This window comes from Lemur catta, chromosome 18 (assembly GCF_020740605.2).
Source record: "Lemur catta isolate mLemCat1 chromosome 18, mLemCat1.pri, whole genome shotgun sequence".
In the NCBI taxonomy this organism is placed as follows: Eukaryota; Metazoa; Chordata; class Mammalia; order Primates; family Lemuridae; genus Lemur; species Lemur catta.
The window spans coordinates 31,564,949-31,581,886 of NC_059145.1; the positions used below are offsets into that span (position 1 = coordinate 31,564,949).

The 16,938-nt window shown below is 35.8% G+C and overlaps 1 protein-coding gene across 6 annotated transcripts in view; it reads left to right on the forward strand.

The window, feature by feature from the left end:
• The window catches only part of CFAP20DC (CFAP20 domain containing), a 219,928-nt gene that overhangs the window by 30,058 nt on the left and 172,932 nt on the right, over positions 1–16,938 (forward strand). Inside the window, exon 1 of one of the 6 annotated variants that reach the window (XM_045530674.1) lies at positions 1,272–1,313. The exons of the other annotated variants lie outside the window; for them this stretch is intronic. The gene's annotated coding sequence lies outside the window, so the exon portion shown is untranslated. Of the gene's footprint in view, positions 1–1,271; positions 1,314–16,938 lie in introns of those variants that run through there. 6 annotated transcript variants of the gene reach the window in all.

A 16,938-nucleotide genomic window follows, 5' to 3' on the forward strand; every position in this document is an offset into this window, starting at 1 on the left:
CCTATCTTAAATCGTATTTCTCTTTTTAATTTCTGCTCTCTTTTTCCTTCATCAATTCCTATCTTTTCTTACCCTTCAATTGCTCAAGTCTGGTAGAAGAGGCCAGTTTATACACAATTATAGTGCAGTGTTATGAGTTCTACAAATATTTGTCAAAAATGTAAATCTGATTTTATTGTTTCCCTGTTTAAAAGCTTCCCATGAGCTTTGATGTAGTATTTAAGGCCTTTTCATTCTGGCTCCAAATGTCTTCTCCATTCACATGTCCTAACTCCTTTTCTTTCTCTCAACAAATTCCTTCAGCCCTGTGCTGTCTAAAACTACTGGACTGCTGATAGGATCCTGAAACTATCACATGCTTTTATTCCCTCATAGCTTGCTTATCCTTTCACTTCTGTGCCCTTTCTCTTGTCTCCATTTGAGAAATCCCATTCATTCTTCCAAACTGAGTTAAAGTGTCTTTCTCTCTAAAGCTTTCCCTGACTCTCCCAAGTTGAATTAGTAATACTTCCTGTTGTGTGCTTTCTATAACATTCTTTTTAGGCTTCCTTGGCATTTATTTGGTTGATTTATAGTTATAGGTCTCTGTCTTTCCCAGTAGACTGGGAGTTCCATGAAGAGATGAGCTATGCTTTATCTTACAGCTCGAACATCTAAGTCATATTTTATAGCTCAAACATCTAAGTCAGTGTCTGGAAAGGAGTAAATACTCAAAATTTTTGGCATGGTTTTATAACAAGAAAATTAAAACTTTAAATTCTCTGTACCTCTCATTGAGTACTAGGTTTATTTACCTGTTCATTAAATGTATCCCTGTGAAAGAAATGCTGCTGGTCATTAAATAATATTCATCAATTAACTGATAAGTAATTGCCCGGTAAAACCAGGGATTGCTTGGAGACTTCTGAAACAGTTTTCATTACAGCAGCCATGTCTCTAGAGGCTAGGGGTCATTACAAAGCTTACCATAATGATTACTATTAATAATAACTCCTTAAATTAGTATGATACTTTATATTTTAAAAAAAAAAAATTTCATTCTTTCATTTGATTGTGGCTTAAATATATGTCTTTTCATACCTTCAGGAAGCATCCAGGGTTGAAGCAAGAAAATCTGTCTTCCTGTTCCTCAGATGCTTGTTGGGTGCCATAGACTTTAATTTGCTTACCACATATTTATTGAGCCCCTGGTATACATCAGGAACTGATTTGTGTTATTAAGATACATCAATGAACAAAACAAAGATGATCCCTGCTCTCATAAAGTTTCTGTTCTTTCTCTTTGTATCTTCAGCTCCTCATTCTAAAACCAGGTCAGTATCTCATCCATAGGTTTGCTATATTTGCAAGTGTTGACAGTAGAAGCCCTTGTCATGCAGTCGTATAAGGAACTTTATGAGGTGGGACCAGCCAAGGACACCAGAAGTAGGTATATTTCACAAAGAGACGTATCAGTTAATCCAGTGGGTCTGTTAAGAGAGCTGCTTCTGTATTTAAACAAAAGCAATTTTGAAACAAGCCCTTAGTAATTGGGGGAAATGGAAGTGAAATTAGAAAACATTTATCCTATTGTATTTACTGTGTTTTGTTTTAATTACAGGCTCCTTTACTTTCTTCCTGCATGTTAGTTTCACAGCTCTCCTAGAATGCTATATAGTAGGGAAATCAGGATTGACCAATAGTTACCATTATCAGGCATAGTCTATGACTTATTCAGATATATCACTCGCTCCATTTTCATATCGTGTCTTCATGATATGATAACAGATCTCTTTTTACTTTTACCACAGTAAATTGAGATTTCACATGTGGTTTGTAGACTTATAACCAAATTGTATCTCTGATACTCTTAACTTGGATCTTTTATTGGGATACCTAGGGATTGTTTTGGCATATATCTATCTGTTGGTTTAGAAAGGTAAAGAATAGTACAATAAGTGTAATCAAACTATAAAAGCAGCCTATAACTTGCTATTCTGAAATACATCTCACTTGCCAAGAATTAACTGTGTCAATATCTTAAATAAATTATGTTTCATAACACCTATAAACACCAAGAAGTTTCTGAATAATAGATGTGCAGCAAATATTCATTTTCCTTCTTCAGAGCTTCTATAGAACTGTGACATCTGCTTCCACCCATTACATCTGTTCCCTTGTAAAAAAAAAAGAGAGAGAGAGAGAAAGAGAGATACAAGAAACTAGGTTGGTATAATGCATAAAATGAATATCTCCCTTCAGATGACTGAGAATGATATCTACCGTGTTTCATAATTCTTACAACCTTTCAATTTTTTTCCTCCCTTCTGTGCTGCAGTTTTAGTGTGATTAGTGCATTTCTCCCCCTCCGATAACTCTTCAAATGCTTATAAAATAGGTCTTTTGATTCACATAGGAAAGAACATAGGATTTTTCTGTCAGAAACCCTGGATGTGTATATAGCTGTCATTAACCAAAACCTTGGGCAAGTGACTTCATTTCCTGAGAGCCTCAGTTTCTTCATATGAAAAAGGAGAAAATGCCTACTTAATGTGAAGATTAAGTGTGAGGACAAAAAGAAAGTGCTTTTTAAGTTGGACAGAGGCTAGTTTTTGTTAAAAGGTAACAAGTATGCTCCTGTCCATATAAACTTTAGCAGCTCCTTGGATGAGGGAGAAAGGTGAAGAAAAATAGAACCAATCCCAGTTGATAAGCCTAAGAACATTGATTTGACATCCTTTACTGCACTTGGAGATCATACCAAGCCTATCAGATTTGTGGTTAAGAGTAAGAATAATAGAACATGAAATTCAGTATTCTCTATGGTATTAATTTGTATATAACTGATATTTTTTTGTTTTTGTTATGGTGACCAGGGTATACATTAATATTTTTTAAAATCAAAATTATAGTATCATCGATGATAGCTGTTAATACATAAGTTACTAAACAGATGTTTTATAGATTTTCGAATTTTTTTTTTTAAAGACAGGTCTTGCTGTGTCACCCAGGCTGGAGTGCAGTGGTGCAGTGGTGTGATCCTAGCTCACTGCAGCCTTGAACTCTTCCTGGGCTCAAGTGTTCCTCCTGCCTCAGCCTCCCAAGTAGCGTACCACCATACCTGGCTTATTTTTAAAAATTTTTTGTAGAGATGGGGTCTCGCTATGTGGTCCAGGCTGGTGTTGAACTATTGGCTCAAGCAATCCTCCTGCCTCAACCTCCCAAAGTGCTGGGACCACAGGCATGAGCCACCATGCCTGATGATTTTTTAATTTTGTATGAGATTTTAATTGACAGTAAATAGTTTCTAGCACATGATAGTTGCCCAGTAAAATTTATTGAATGAATGAGTAAGTGATTTCACATTTAAAGATACTTCTACCAGCTGTTTTTGCCTAAAGTCATTTTAGTTATGCCATTTAGAAGCATTAGTTTTTCCAAATGACTTTTAAGAAATTGAATATGTGACCCCTAAGGTGAGACCGTGTATTCCTTAGGAAGGAAGCTAATTCTTCAGCATGTGTGTGTCATATACTCATGTTAGCATATTCTCAACCGCTGGGAAAAAGAGATATTTATTAGTTTCTTTTTTGTGACTGCGGAAACTAAGACTCTGGAAGTAACTTTCCCAAGGTTTCTCAGTGGGTTAACAGAACTGGGACCCCAACTCAGTTCCGTCAGGCTCTAATGATCCACATACTTTTAACATCATTATCCTACCTCCTAGGTAAATGATTAAGATGATACCTAGTCACATGGCATTTTAGTACATATTGTATATTAAAAAATGCTAAAAGTTGTAGTTTTGTTTAGTAGTTTACTTTTCCAATTTAGAATGTTCTCACTTTTGGAATCTCTTCTTTATCATATGTCACCTTTTTGTCCTTCTCCTCAAGCCACACTAATTGGCAGAGGGCCTGGGAAGCCCCTGATTGCTATGGTAACATCAGATACTTCCCTTTTTAACCTGAAGCCACCCCTAATCAGAAGTATTGCCTGGCTAATTCCCTGCTTTTGAGAGATTAGAAAAAGGCTTTCTGCTTCAAAGATCAAACCCCTAAGCATGTGATCACCACCCCTTTTTCTCCTGTGGTATGCATTCTTGGTGATCTGTACTGTCCTATAGAGCTGTGGTCCCCAACCCCTGGGCTGTGGACCATAATGATCCATAGCCTGTTAGGAACTGGGCTGCTCAGCAGGAGGTGAGCAGCAGGTCAGTAAGAGAAAGAAGCTTCATCTGTATTTATGGCCACTCTGCATCGTTCGCATCATCACATAAGCTCCACCTCCTGTCAGATCAGCGGTGGCATTAGATACTCATAGGAGCGTGAACCCTACTGTAAGCTGCACATGCGAGGGATCTAGGTTGCGCTCTCTTTATGAGAATCTAATGCCTGATGATCTGAGGTGGAGCTGAGGCAGTGATGCCAGTGCTGGGGAGCAGCTGTAAATACAGATTATCGATTATCATTAGCAGAGAGGTTTGACCATACAATAAATATAATGCACTTAAATCATCCCGAAACCTCCCCATGGAAAAATTGTCTGCCATGAAACCGGTCCCTGGTGACAAACAATTTGGGGGTCGCTGCTGCTAGAGAGGCAGGCTATCAAACCCTGTGTTTCTCTGGGAGCATCAAAGAGTCTTCAAGGATAAAGTATGGAGATTAAATACATAAATTATAATTTACAGCGCGTTAACTATTTTCGTGTTGATTTAAATCTCTGAGGTCTCTTTCCTCTTTTTCCTCTTTCCATTCAGCAGGCTTTAACTCTTTGAATTTAATCTTTTTACTAAGTCTTTTATTTCTTTAATTCCAATATGCAGCCTAGTTTTTAGTAGCATTTAAATTTTTTTAAGACTTGGAATTAACAGGTAAATTCTTACTTTTGTCATCTAGTTTAAATCCAGTTTTCTTTATTTTTTTCCTATCAAGTTTTCTTTACCCTATTTAACTCTCTCATTGGATACTGTTCTTTTATGGTTGAGTTTCTAGTCAATAACCTTGATTTTAGTTCAAAACTGTGAAATTTTCCATATATTATTCACCTAAGCCCCAACTCATTTGGTGCCTCTTGAACTCTGTGCCAGAAACTCTCCAGTGGGTCTTCCTTTTCAGAGAGGGACACACATTCTTCTATGGTCCCTGGAACAAAACCTCCTGTGTTGTTCTTCACATCCTGCATGCTCTTCGATTTGCTACTCACTCTTTGCCTCTATTTCTGTTGGTCTAAATTCCCCAACCCCTCAAGTCTGCTTGTGATTCTCTTTGAGTCTCCACTGTGTCATAAATCAACAGGCCTTGAAATGTTCCCAATTTTATAACTGCAAGTTGAAGGACCTCCATCAGTCTCCCCAAATGTCCTAGCAGGCATCACAGTCTCCTGTCCACCCTGAATAAGGATTTTATTTCCAGATCTTTTTATCATTGTTTTCTTGTACAAATCCATTACACAAATCCTGGAGCCCTGTTAAGATCTGTTAAGACCTTTTTTGAGTCAGCTCCAGTGATTAACTACAACAGCACAATGAGAGGGCCAAGAGTCCATTTAAATGCACAAGATTTATATCTCCCAGGTCTGGGTACCATCATTATTGTAGTCCCCCATGCTTGACTCTTTAGAATCCCTTTGTCTATCCCTCCCTTCTTCCATTTAACAAGCATAGGTGGATATGTGACTGATATATTCAAATAGTCATTAAAGGTCTTCTGTCACTAAATGTGCCTCTGTTGATGACACTACCACTGTTCCTACCTGATTCTAGGTCCCTGTCTCAAGCCTGTAGCCTCTTTGCTGCTGTCTCTGGTCTGTTTTCCAAGACCGTTTGGTTGCCTGTTTGTCTTATGGCTTCTTCCCTGGCCTCTCAAACTTCAGTGGCTTCTAGTTTTCTGCCACATAAAACACAAGTTCTACTGAACTTTTTGAAATCTTCCATAATCTGTGTGTTCATACCAGCATCCATTCTTACCAGACTTACAGATCTACAGGCTCTCCATACTCAAACACTGGTCCTCCTGCTCTGCTTGCTTCTCTGCCTCTGGCATTGTTGGGTCTCCCTCTCAGGTCTATCTGCTAATAAACTGCCCCTAGGTGTCTGCATCCTCGTCAGTGATGGTGATGGTAACAAGCACTAACAAAGGTTAATGTACAGTGGTTTAGAGTTGAACAGCCCACCAGCTGTGTGACTTTGGACAGATGACTTAACCTCTTTGGGCTTTAATTTCCTCAGCTAAAAATGAGGTTAGTAATACTACCAGATAATCCCCAAGTCTCCCTAGCTTATGACCAGCATTTATTTCTTGCTCATGGTACACATAAGCAATGGGTAGGCTACAGCTCTGCTCTGTCTTTTTCATTCCAGGCTGCAGGGTGAAGGAGCAGCCCCTATGTCTGGGACAAGCCATCTTCAGGGTCAATATTGTAATGGAACTTCGGGGTACTTCTTAGCACATCTGCCGGGATGGGTCATGTCTGCTCAGTTCCACTGGCTAAAGTCCATCATGTGATTGACCCTAGAGTCATGGGGTAGGGATGCATTCTCTACCCTCAAAGATAAGAGCAGGGGCTATTTTTAAATAATAATGTAGTTTGTCATGCTACCTCATAGGGTTATTGTGAATTATAAATTACTTAATAAGCATGAGAACCTAAAAGGGTATGTGGCACGTAGTAAGTACTGAGTAAATGTCAGTTGTTATTTTTATTGTTAAATCTTGTGCCAAGTACTGTGCTAAGCAATTAATGTGTATTATATAGTTTAATTCTTAAGACACTCCTGTGAGGTTGATATTATTATCCCCATTTTATAAATGAGTACTTAGGCTTATAGAGGATACCTAAATTCTCTACAGTCACATGGTTTGCGATAGACAGAATGGGCATTTAAACCAGGCCTGTCAGAGTTCAGAATCTTTGCTCCTAATCTTTTAGTATTCTTGAAAACATGTATTGGGAAGGTTCTTCCTAAATTTTAAGAACCTGTTTCACTGCTGGCACTGGAGACTCTTCCACCCCTGCAGAATCTTCCATGACTTTAAAGGACTTGCCATTAGGCAGCTGCCCACTCAGAGAAACACAGCTGCCAAAGTCCCAAGACTTTAGTTACAGTGACCTTCAAGTCTAGGTTAGTGCTTTTGGTTACTTTATTCAAATAGCATAGAGGCCAGCTCTATGGAAGACCAACTGCATGGTTAGTGCCTCGACTCTGAAGCTCTCAATAACATGTTTGGAGAGCAGAATTTACATAATATCCTTACCTTGCTGTCTTTTTTACTTTTTTATTTTTATTTTTTTTAATTTTTAATTATTTTAGGTACATAATGGTAGTATAGTTGAGATATCCATCATCTCAGGCATTTAATGTTTCTTTGTGTTAGGAACATTCCAATTCCACTCTTTTAGTTATTTTAAAGTATACCCTAACTTATTGTTGATTATAGTCACTTTGTTGTGCTATCAAATATTGTACATTCTATTAATATCTAACTATATTTTTGTACCCATTGACCATCTCTACTTTAAACCCCGCTTCTTGCTATCTTTTCCAGCCTCTGGTAACCATCATTCTACTCTCTGTCTCCATGAGATCAATCATTTTTAATATTTAGCTCCCACATATGAGTGAGAACATGTGAGATTTGTCTTCTGTGTTTGGCTTATTTCACTTTATACCAAAGCAATTTAACATGAAATTAGTAATTATATTCATCTGTGTTCTCAGAACTAATTGTGTGTGTGTGTGTGTGTGTGTGTGTGTGTGTGTGTGTGTGTGTGGTTATGGATTTATTATATGGAATTGGCTTATGTGGTTTTGGAGGCTGAGAAGTCCCCTGATCTGCACTTGGCAAGCTGGAGACCCAGGAGAGCTAATGGTATATCTCCAGTTTGAGTCTGAAGGCAAAAGACCAATGTCCCAGTTCTATGACAGTCAAGTAGAGCTGGCAAATTCTCCCTTACTCCACATTTTTATTCTATTCAGGCCTCTACCTCCAGTGGATTGGATGAAGCCCACCCACATTTGGGAGTTAATCTGCTTTACTCAGTCTGCTGATTCAAATGTTAATCTCATCCAAAAACACCTTCACAGACACACCCAGAATGATGTTTAACCAAATCTCTGGGCACCCAGTGGCTCAGTTGAGTTGACACAGAAAATTAATCCTCACAGTAATATTAGACACAGTGCCCCCTAAGTAGAGGTGAATGTCTTTGATTCCTATATATTCTTAAAGATTATTTTTTTTACTCAAAATGAATTATCTTGGGAAATATTTTAGTTCTTTGAATAAAATTTGTTTTGTTCCTTTTTAATTTCTATAAATATTATATTTTTATGAGAGGTTAATGAAAATCATTTCTGCTGTATTACACTTAACTGTTCTGGAAATTTTTCAGTTGCAGGAGAGTCCTGTTTTCGGGCTAAAAAATAGATTTGATAAATTATGGAGAAAACCTATAGAGTGATGGGACAGAGGAAAGCAGGCTGCTTTATGCAACGGTTATCTCCTAATACCCTTGTCAAAATGGCATCATAAGGATGTGAAGTGAAGGTGGTAACCCTCTGTCATTCCAGAGCAAAAGAAATATAGGTAGTTCAGTCTGAAGCTTCTTAGGGAATGGAGGAAAAATGTTTCAAAAACAGAAAAGGACCATTTGAAAATGCAAAAGAAAATGGATATACTAGAAGCAAATTGGATTATTTTTTCAGGCTTAAAGCCTTCCTCTAACCCTAGTGAATAGTACCATAGCTCCACCTGCTGCATAAAGAGGCAAAGAGGTAAAACACTATCCATCCCAAAGAACCTGCTTCCCCCACCCCCAGGGTTGCTTTTTATTTTTTCTTAATCTCTTGATTCTTTACCCAAGCAAAGTCATTGAAACTGTTTTTATTTTTTGCTTCCAGTCATCCTTTCTCTCCTGTTCCTGCTAATTTCATGTTTGAAAGATTTATGGATATCATTTCAAAAGCTGACATTTCAAAGAAAACATAATAGAAAATTATAATTTGATGATTTGGTTGAGGTGTCTAGAAATGCATACACATAAAGAACAATTTAGATATATATTATACTTGGATAAAATATGTATGGGAAAGACTGGAGAAAGGGGAAGGCAGTGTTATTATCTGATAAAGAGAAGAGCATGGTTTTAAAGACCTGAATTCTCTGACACTAATTTGCTGGGTGCTTTGGGCAAGTTACTTAACTTTCTTTGTGTGCTGCAGTTTCTCCATTAAAAAAAATGAGGATAACGGCATATGCCTTTTCTCTACCTCATAGAATTTTTATCAGAATGATAGAAGATCAAGTCAAGTATGTTCCACTTATCCAGCCATCATACTTCCAGCCTCAGCCATCTGTAATGAATCTCAGGAGCAGGCAGGAAAAGGCCTGTGAGCCAGAAGAGCACCACATGCTTTCAGAAAAGACAAAGTCCATTGGCTTGGAATTGTGTATAAATTAAGCTCAGTGCTTGCTGAGCTTGTGTGTGTATGTGTGTATGTGTGTGTGTGTTTTTTCTCTGTATCTCTTTCTTCTCTACCTGGGAAGATAGATTTTAAAAAATAGGAAAGGGAAAGAATGGTGGAGGCAGGTGGAAGTGTCTCCTTAGAAATTCACCATGAATATAACAGAAGAGGCCAGAACTCTGGGTGTAAACAGCTTTCTATATTTCAGTCAATCACACCGTACCAGGTCCCTGCTTCAGAGATTACAGGCTTTAGCAAAAGTTTTCTGAATTGTGAACAGAATGCTGTTTTTACAGAGAAGTTTGTAATGCATTTACAAAAAAAATATGTACTGCATTTTAGGAAGTGTTCCATTAAAAGGGGGTGGAGGATATGCATCATTTATGTTGAAAACCAGTATATATGAAATATTTCATTTTTCCCACTATAGTGGTAGATATATTCAATATGACTGTTTTCTTTTAGAAATATTTTGATTTTTCTCAAATGGAAAATTTCTCCCCCATATTTCCTGCCTTTATAGTTTCTGATGTGCTTTAAATCACTGTCTACATCTGTAGAAAAGCTTTCTTTTGGGGGATGAAACTGGAAACTTCCAAGTACTGGATAGATGTTTATGTAGGTATATTTTACATTTCTTACATGACTAAGCATTATATTTTCGTGTGGTAAGGGCAACAAATTAATTATATATTTCATATTGAAATGTTTTTATATACCATCTTCATTAAAATATGAACTAAATTTATAAATGTAAATTTGAGAAAATCCCAAAATTATTTATTGTCTGATGGAGGCAGGCAAAAAGTGATGCCTCCAGCATTCTTTTCCACTTGAGATGGGAAAATCTTCTGACAATTTGAATGAAATTAGTATAGATCAAGACTTCTTAAACCACTTGAAGAACAAGATGAGGTTTTTCTTTTTCTTTTTCTTTAAGTTCTTCTTTTCCTTATGTCATTCAGCTGACTGAATATAGTACCAATACATAGTTTAGGCCACATGCTACTCACTATGTGCCTTTGACAACCCCTAATCCCCTCTACGCTGTCCAATGAGATGAATCTAATGATCACATACTTGTATGTTGCAGCAATATCAAAGTGGTATATAAGTTTCTGAACAATTACTCTCAATTTTGGTGCTTAACCTTGTTGTATATTAGTAACAATTCACTTGTAGACAGGCATCTTGGAATAGCACTGGATAGATTAGTGATTAACAGCACACAGCCTGGAACCACACTGCCTGTGTTCGAATGTCAGCTTTGCCATTTGCTGGCTGTGAGACCTGAGGCGTGTCATTTAACTTCTTTGTGCCCCAGGTTCCTCATTGGTGAAATGAGGATAATAATGCTAACCCATTTCGTAGGGTTGCCCAAGCATTATATGAGCAAAGTACTTAGTTCCTTAGAACTAATAACTTAATGGTTTGCTTACTATGTGTTTAGCAGCAGTAATAATGTTACTAAACCAGGATTCTAGTTTTATACATTTTGAACCTACTTGAAATTTCCATGTTTTGCTTACTTATCTATAATAATTGTTTTGAAACCTAATTTACTTTTAGGACATATATTTTAAGAAAATATAGACTATAAAAGTAATCTAAGTCAATAATATTATTTGGGGAGAGTGTGATTCATTCATTTAATATGAATGAAGATTCAACATTCAAGAATTTTTAATATTCGGTGAATATTTATTGAACATACTGTTTCATATTCAGCCTTTAGAAGGCATCATTATGTTCACAGGAGGTAAGCAGTTTGTCACTGAGCTTCTGTTGGAGGTCACAGCTGAAGAAATCTGGCTGGAGATGGATATATCCTGTTTTCCTAGTTGCAAGGATGTTGTTGGTTCCTGAGCTTGAACTATTATACTTGGCCTCCAAAACATTTGTTAGCATTTGGTGCTATACAGACTAAAGCAAATGCTTGTTCTTTGGGTTAGCGATAAAGAAATATATTAATACTTCTGCATCAGTGATATCCTGCTGCTGCTGCTGAGTTCTCTTCCTTAGTAGGTAACTATTAATATTTCTTCTGGAAGAACTCATGGATGTTTGGTTCTTAGGGAAGTTTACTATGGATTATTGAAGATGTGGACCACAATTAGATTTTATTCAGTGTAGATCACAAGGTAAAGAAAATATAAATGCCTTCCTTTGAAAAGAGACTTATTCATTCATTCATTTGTGATTGTTTACCTAGAAAACATATTTTTTAGTGTTTTTTGTATTTGTTAAATCATTCATTTGATAAATATTTATTAGTGACTACTATGTGTCAAGTATAGTTGCTGAGAACATTTTCAGTGATCAGGCAGTTAAAATCCCTGTCTTCGTGAAGTTTACATTCTAGTAGGGAGGCTGGAAAGAAAAACAGGTTTAGGCTGAGTATCCCTTATTCAAAATGCTTGGGACCAGAAGTGTTTCAGATTTTGGATTTTTTTCAGATTTTGGAATATTTGCATTATATATGCATATATATTTATATACATATATATACACACATTTACTAGTTTAGCATCCCTAATCCAGAAATTTGAAATTCAAAGTGTTTCAATGAGCATTTCCTTTGAATGTCATGTCAGTGCTCTACAAGTTTCAGATTTTGGAGGATTTAAGATTTTGGGATTTGGGAAGCTCAACCTCTAATAAGAAAACACACAGAAAGATCTATTTAGGAAAAACAGTTAGGGTAAGTACCTCCAAGGAAGTAACATTTGAACTGAGATCCAAAAGATGAGAAGGAGGAGAAAACCATGTAAACAGCTGAGAAGAACATCTAGGCAGGTGAGAAAGCTGTTGTTCACTCTGTGTAGTACCTCATACCAGACATTTCAAAGAACTCATCAGTGGTTGTAGATGCTTTTCTCCAGCTTTTCGTAACCTGCAGTGAATAAGACAAAAACAGGGCATTTTGAATATACGTAGACAAAATCAACTACGGCTCATTCATTATTCTTGGGAAGAAGGAAATGACCAAAGAGTTCCAGCTGTATTTCACATCTTTCTTCACAGTGGAGGCTAGTACCTTCTCTGACATCAGACACTGTTTGCAGGCATTTCAGCTTTAATTTACTATCTCGGTATTCCTGTCTCTTTGGAGTTGTTAATTTCTTCATCAACTACCCTATCCTTCCAGGACCTTTCTGAGGGCTGATCATGGCTGCAGTTCAGAGTTTCCAAGGCATTGTCAGAGCACCAAATGCATTCCTTGTGCTCCTGTCTTTATTACATGCTATCCATCGGTACACTGTGGGCACCTCTCTGGCATTTCATTCCATCGGCAGTTTGTCTTGATACAAATTACTTTCATGTAGTGTAATTTTTATACTTTATCCATGGGGTTAACTAGTTTTGAAACTCTTGGCTACCACCTTTCTTAGGGGTCTTTCTTTCTGTTTCTGCTATATCTCATGCCTTCTCTTTTGTTTGTTAATAATAAATCAATAAATGGTTCATTTCTTATTCTCATCCAAATGAAGCCGTATATGGTTTAGCATTAATTTTGTTAGATTTTTTTCTCAGTCAGAAAATCATGTTATTTAACTTTTTCTTATAGACTATGGAAATTAATTTACTTTCAGTATTAAAAATAATCATCTTTTTGTGGAGTATAAACCAATCTTGGTTCATTTTATCGAAAGTAGTATGCAAGTCAAATTTCTCTTTTTAATTTTAAGTTCATTTTTGTAGATTTGTTATTGAACAGAGATTTATATTAAAGAATTTTATCTTCCTTGGGTAGAGTGGAAATATCTAGAAAAGTTTATTAATGAATCTTGAAAACTTTGGTCATGAACTACTTACCCTGTCCTCTTTGTATACTTCAATAATACTGAATACTTCTTAAAGACAGGAAATGAGTAATGCTGTATCTAGTGAAACTCTAGGAAGAATTTAAAATGTAATCATCATTAGCAAAAATTCTAAAAACAGCATGTTCCTACTCAGTACATTGGCTTCCTTGCTATCTTAATTCTATATATTTGGTTTCTTTACATAAGATATGCTATTCTTAGTATTACAGATCTAGAGGCAATTATGATAGAACAACCTAGATTTTGTATCTTATACATCAACTGGATTTTTCAACTAGTCTTGATTTTAGTAACAGTAAATCTATGAAAGGAAAAAAATCAATGGAAATTTCAATTTTTGATTGATTTGAGTAATGAAAGAATAAAATGTTTATTGACCTTTATACATGGTTTTCCTTTATTTATGTAGTTTGTCATTAATTTTACATTTAATCTTATTAAAATGCAATATACTATTTTCATCTCCTGTTATCTAAGTTGGAAAAAATTATTTTTAAAAAGCACAGAATGTAAATATTTTAGAAATGAACTCTGGCAGAAGAAATTACAGTAACATCTGGAGCCATGGGTGTTGATGGTTTCTTGGCAAATTATTATTTTTTCTTCAGGCTTTCATTTGTAAAATAATAATAATAAATCTTACTAAAATTTGAAGTATTTTAAAATGACAAATAATAATTTAGAAAAAAGACTAAAGGCTGAAGAAAACTTAGAAGTAATGATGACTAAATATTTTACATTCAAATTTCTCTTTTAGGGCCAACTGAAGGTACAGAAATACTTAGTCCATTTGGGCTGCTATAACAAACTACTATAAACTGAGTAGCTTACAAACTGTAGAAATTTATTTCTCACAGTTGAGTTGGAGGAAGCTTTAGAAATTAGCATACCAGTTGCCATGTTCCCATCTCAGTGCTCTGCTGATTATGGAAGACTGTATCAGTCTGGGCTCCTGAGTTATCACAATAAGCAGAACCTCCTGCTGCCCCCATGGGACATGTAGTATGAACAAAAAACAATCTTTTAATGTTATATTAAGTTTCTGAAATTTGGGAGTTATTTATCACTGTGGTCTAACCCATCTTGACTGATACAGGGTCTAAAAATATAACTCAGTGATAGATTAAAGTGCTTACTTTCCTAGTTTGCTAAAACTTACTATAGTTCATGGTTTTGAATTTTAGTGAATGCTCTTTTTCTGCATGTGTTGAATTGATCATATGTTTTTCATTTTAATCTGTAATGTCATAGATAGTGTTATAGATATTCTCATATTTAAACATCCTTCCATTCTTGAGATAACCCTTTTTGGTCATCAGTATAGGTACTTTTATCCATTGTTAGACTGGTTTTCTATTCTTTAAGACTTTAACTGAATTCTTTTTTTTTTTTTTTTGAGACAGAGTCTCACTTTGTTGCCCAGGCTAGAGTGAGTGCCGTGGCGTCAGCCTAGCTCACAGCAACCTCAAACTCCTGGGCTTAAGCGATCCTTCTGCCTCAGCCTCCTGAGTAGCTGGGACTACAGGCATGCGCCACCATGCCCGGCTAATAAGACTTTAATATGTATGTTCATTAATTAGATTAATTTATAATTTTTCTTTCCATCCTTATATGACTTTGTGACAAGGTTGTATTTCATAAATTAAGTTAAGGAGTTTTAATCTTTTTATCATCTCAAATAATCTATACTGGCTTCCTTAAAGGTTTGATAAAACTTGTCTTTAAAACATCTGGACCTGGTGCTTTTTAGTGGATAGATTTTTAACGACTGATACTATTTCTTTGATGGTTATAGGTATATTTAGGTTTTCTAGGGTCAATTTTAATAATATTCCATGAAAGTACCACTTTGTTTCAAATTTAATAGCAAAGAGTTATATAAGTTATATAAGTTTTATAGATATTACCTATTATATATAAAGGTATATATAGTTACAGTTTTTTTGTTCTCTACTGAAGTTGTGCAATGCTAATATTATATTTTTATTTCCAATATCATGTATTTTTGTTAACTAATATTTCCAGAGGTTTTCTATTTCATTAATCTGTTCAAAGAATCAGATTTTTGCTTTAGGTAATACTCTAAAAGTTTCCATTTCAATTATTCGCTTAATTTTTATGACTTTCTACTTTGTGGGTGTATTGTTTTTCCAACTTTTCAGGTTGAATGCTTAACTCAGGAAGCTTTATCTTACTTTTTAAAATAGGCAATTTAAGTCTATACATTTAAATTTATCTCAAGTTTTTATATGTAGTACTTGTTTCTCTTTTTTTAACCTTGGCCAGTTTGAAAGTTGTTTCATTTCTAGTCTTTTAGTGATTACCCTTAAATTTATGACACTCTTATTTGACTTAACAAAGATGAAAAGTAATAGCTCATTCACTTATAAAATAGCTACCTGAGAAAGCTTTAACTCACTCATACCCCACCCATCTGCTTGTTTCTTCCATTATCTCTCTGTGTTCCGTTCTGGGTGATTTCCTCAGATCACTCATTTTTTATCTCCATCTTATATATTGTTTTGCCTTCCCTTTTTATGAAAAAATTATTTTAATTTCTAGAATCTTATTTAATTTTCCAATCTGTCATGTATGGAATCCTATTCATTTATTATGGTTTTAAACATACTTATTTTATGGTGACTTTCAGATTGCTCTATTATCTCAAGTTCTGAAAAAGCTAATCTTCTATTATATATACTGCCTCTCACTTATGGTGTGTCATTTCCTGGTGTAGCTAGTAACTTTGGAATGTGAATTTATCTTCACTAGGGGTTGTTTTTTCTGTGGGAGTACCTATAGCATTGATTACTGATATGCTCCCTAGAAAAGCTTTACATTTTCCTCTACTGGGCACCTCAAGGGTTTTACTAATATAGAACCAGTTTTTAAATGTCTTTCTTAGCTTGTGATTCCCTCACCATAAGGGTAGTTTAAAATCAGACTCAATGCACATAGATGTCTTGGGCTCGTAGTTTTGATTTCTCACTGTCAACTTTTTACTCAACCCAAAGCCTAGACAGAGACAAGCTATTTCCCTCCCACCCCCTGCCCCGGGACCAGTGTGCAGAAGTTTCTAGAACTGTTATCACAGAGGGAGGCAGTCATTCCAAGGTCTGGCTTTATGCAGGAAGCTTAGTTCCAGCTCCCCATTTTATGTAAGCCCAAGGCCACATCTACTGTCTTGACATAGGTGTTACAATCCTGGGGCCCCTATCTATAATTTTACACACACACACACACACACACACACACACACATACACACACACACCTGATGACCAGTTGTATTTTGGCCAGATGTCTCCTATTCGTACTTTGCCTAATCAATTTCCTGTTTTATCTTTCAAACTCATGTATTTCAACTTCATTTTTCTTGTGTTTTCCCAGACTATGAGTTTGTAGCAGTCAGTGAATGTCCATTATCTCGGTCCATGTTGATAGGATCCCTTAGTTTCTAATAAAGGAAAACTAATGGTTAACCAAAGTGTAAACATATAATCATGGCTTATGACTTAGCTGAATCAGGGATGAGAGTTCCTTACCTTAAGGAATTCATTGCCTATCAAAGAGAATCATATAGAACAAATAGAATGCAATGAGAGAATGCTAATAGAAATATGTATAGTTGCTATGAAGGCTTTAAGTAAAATGCAGTCCTTAT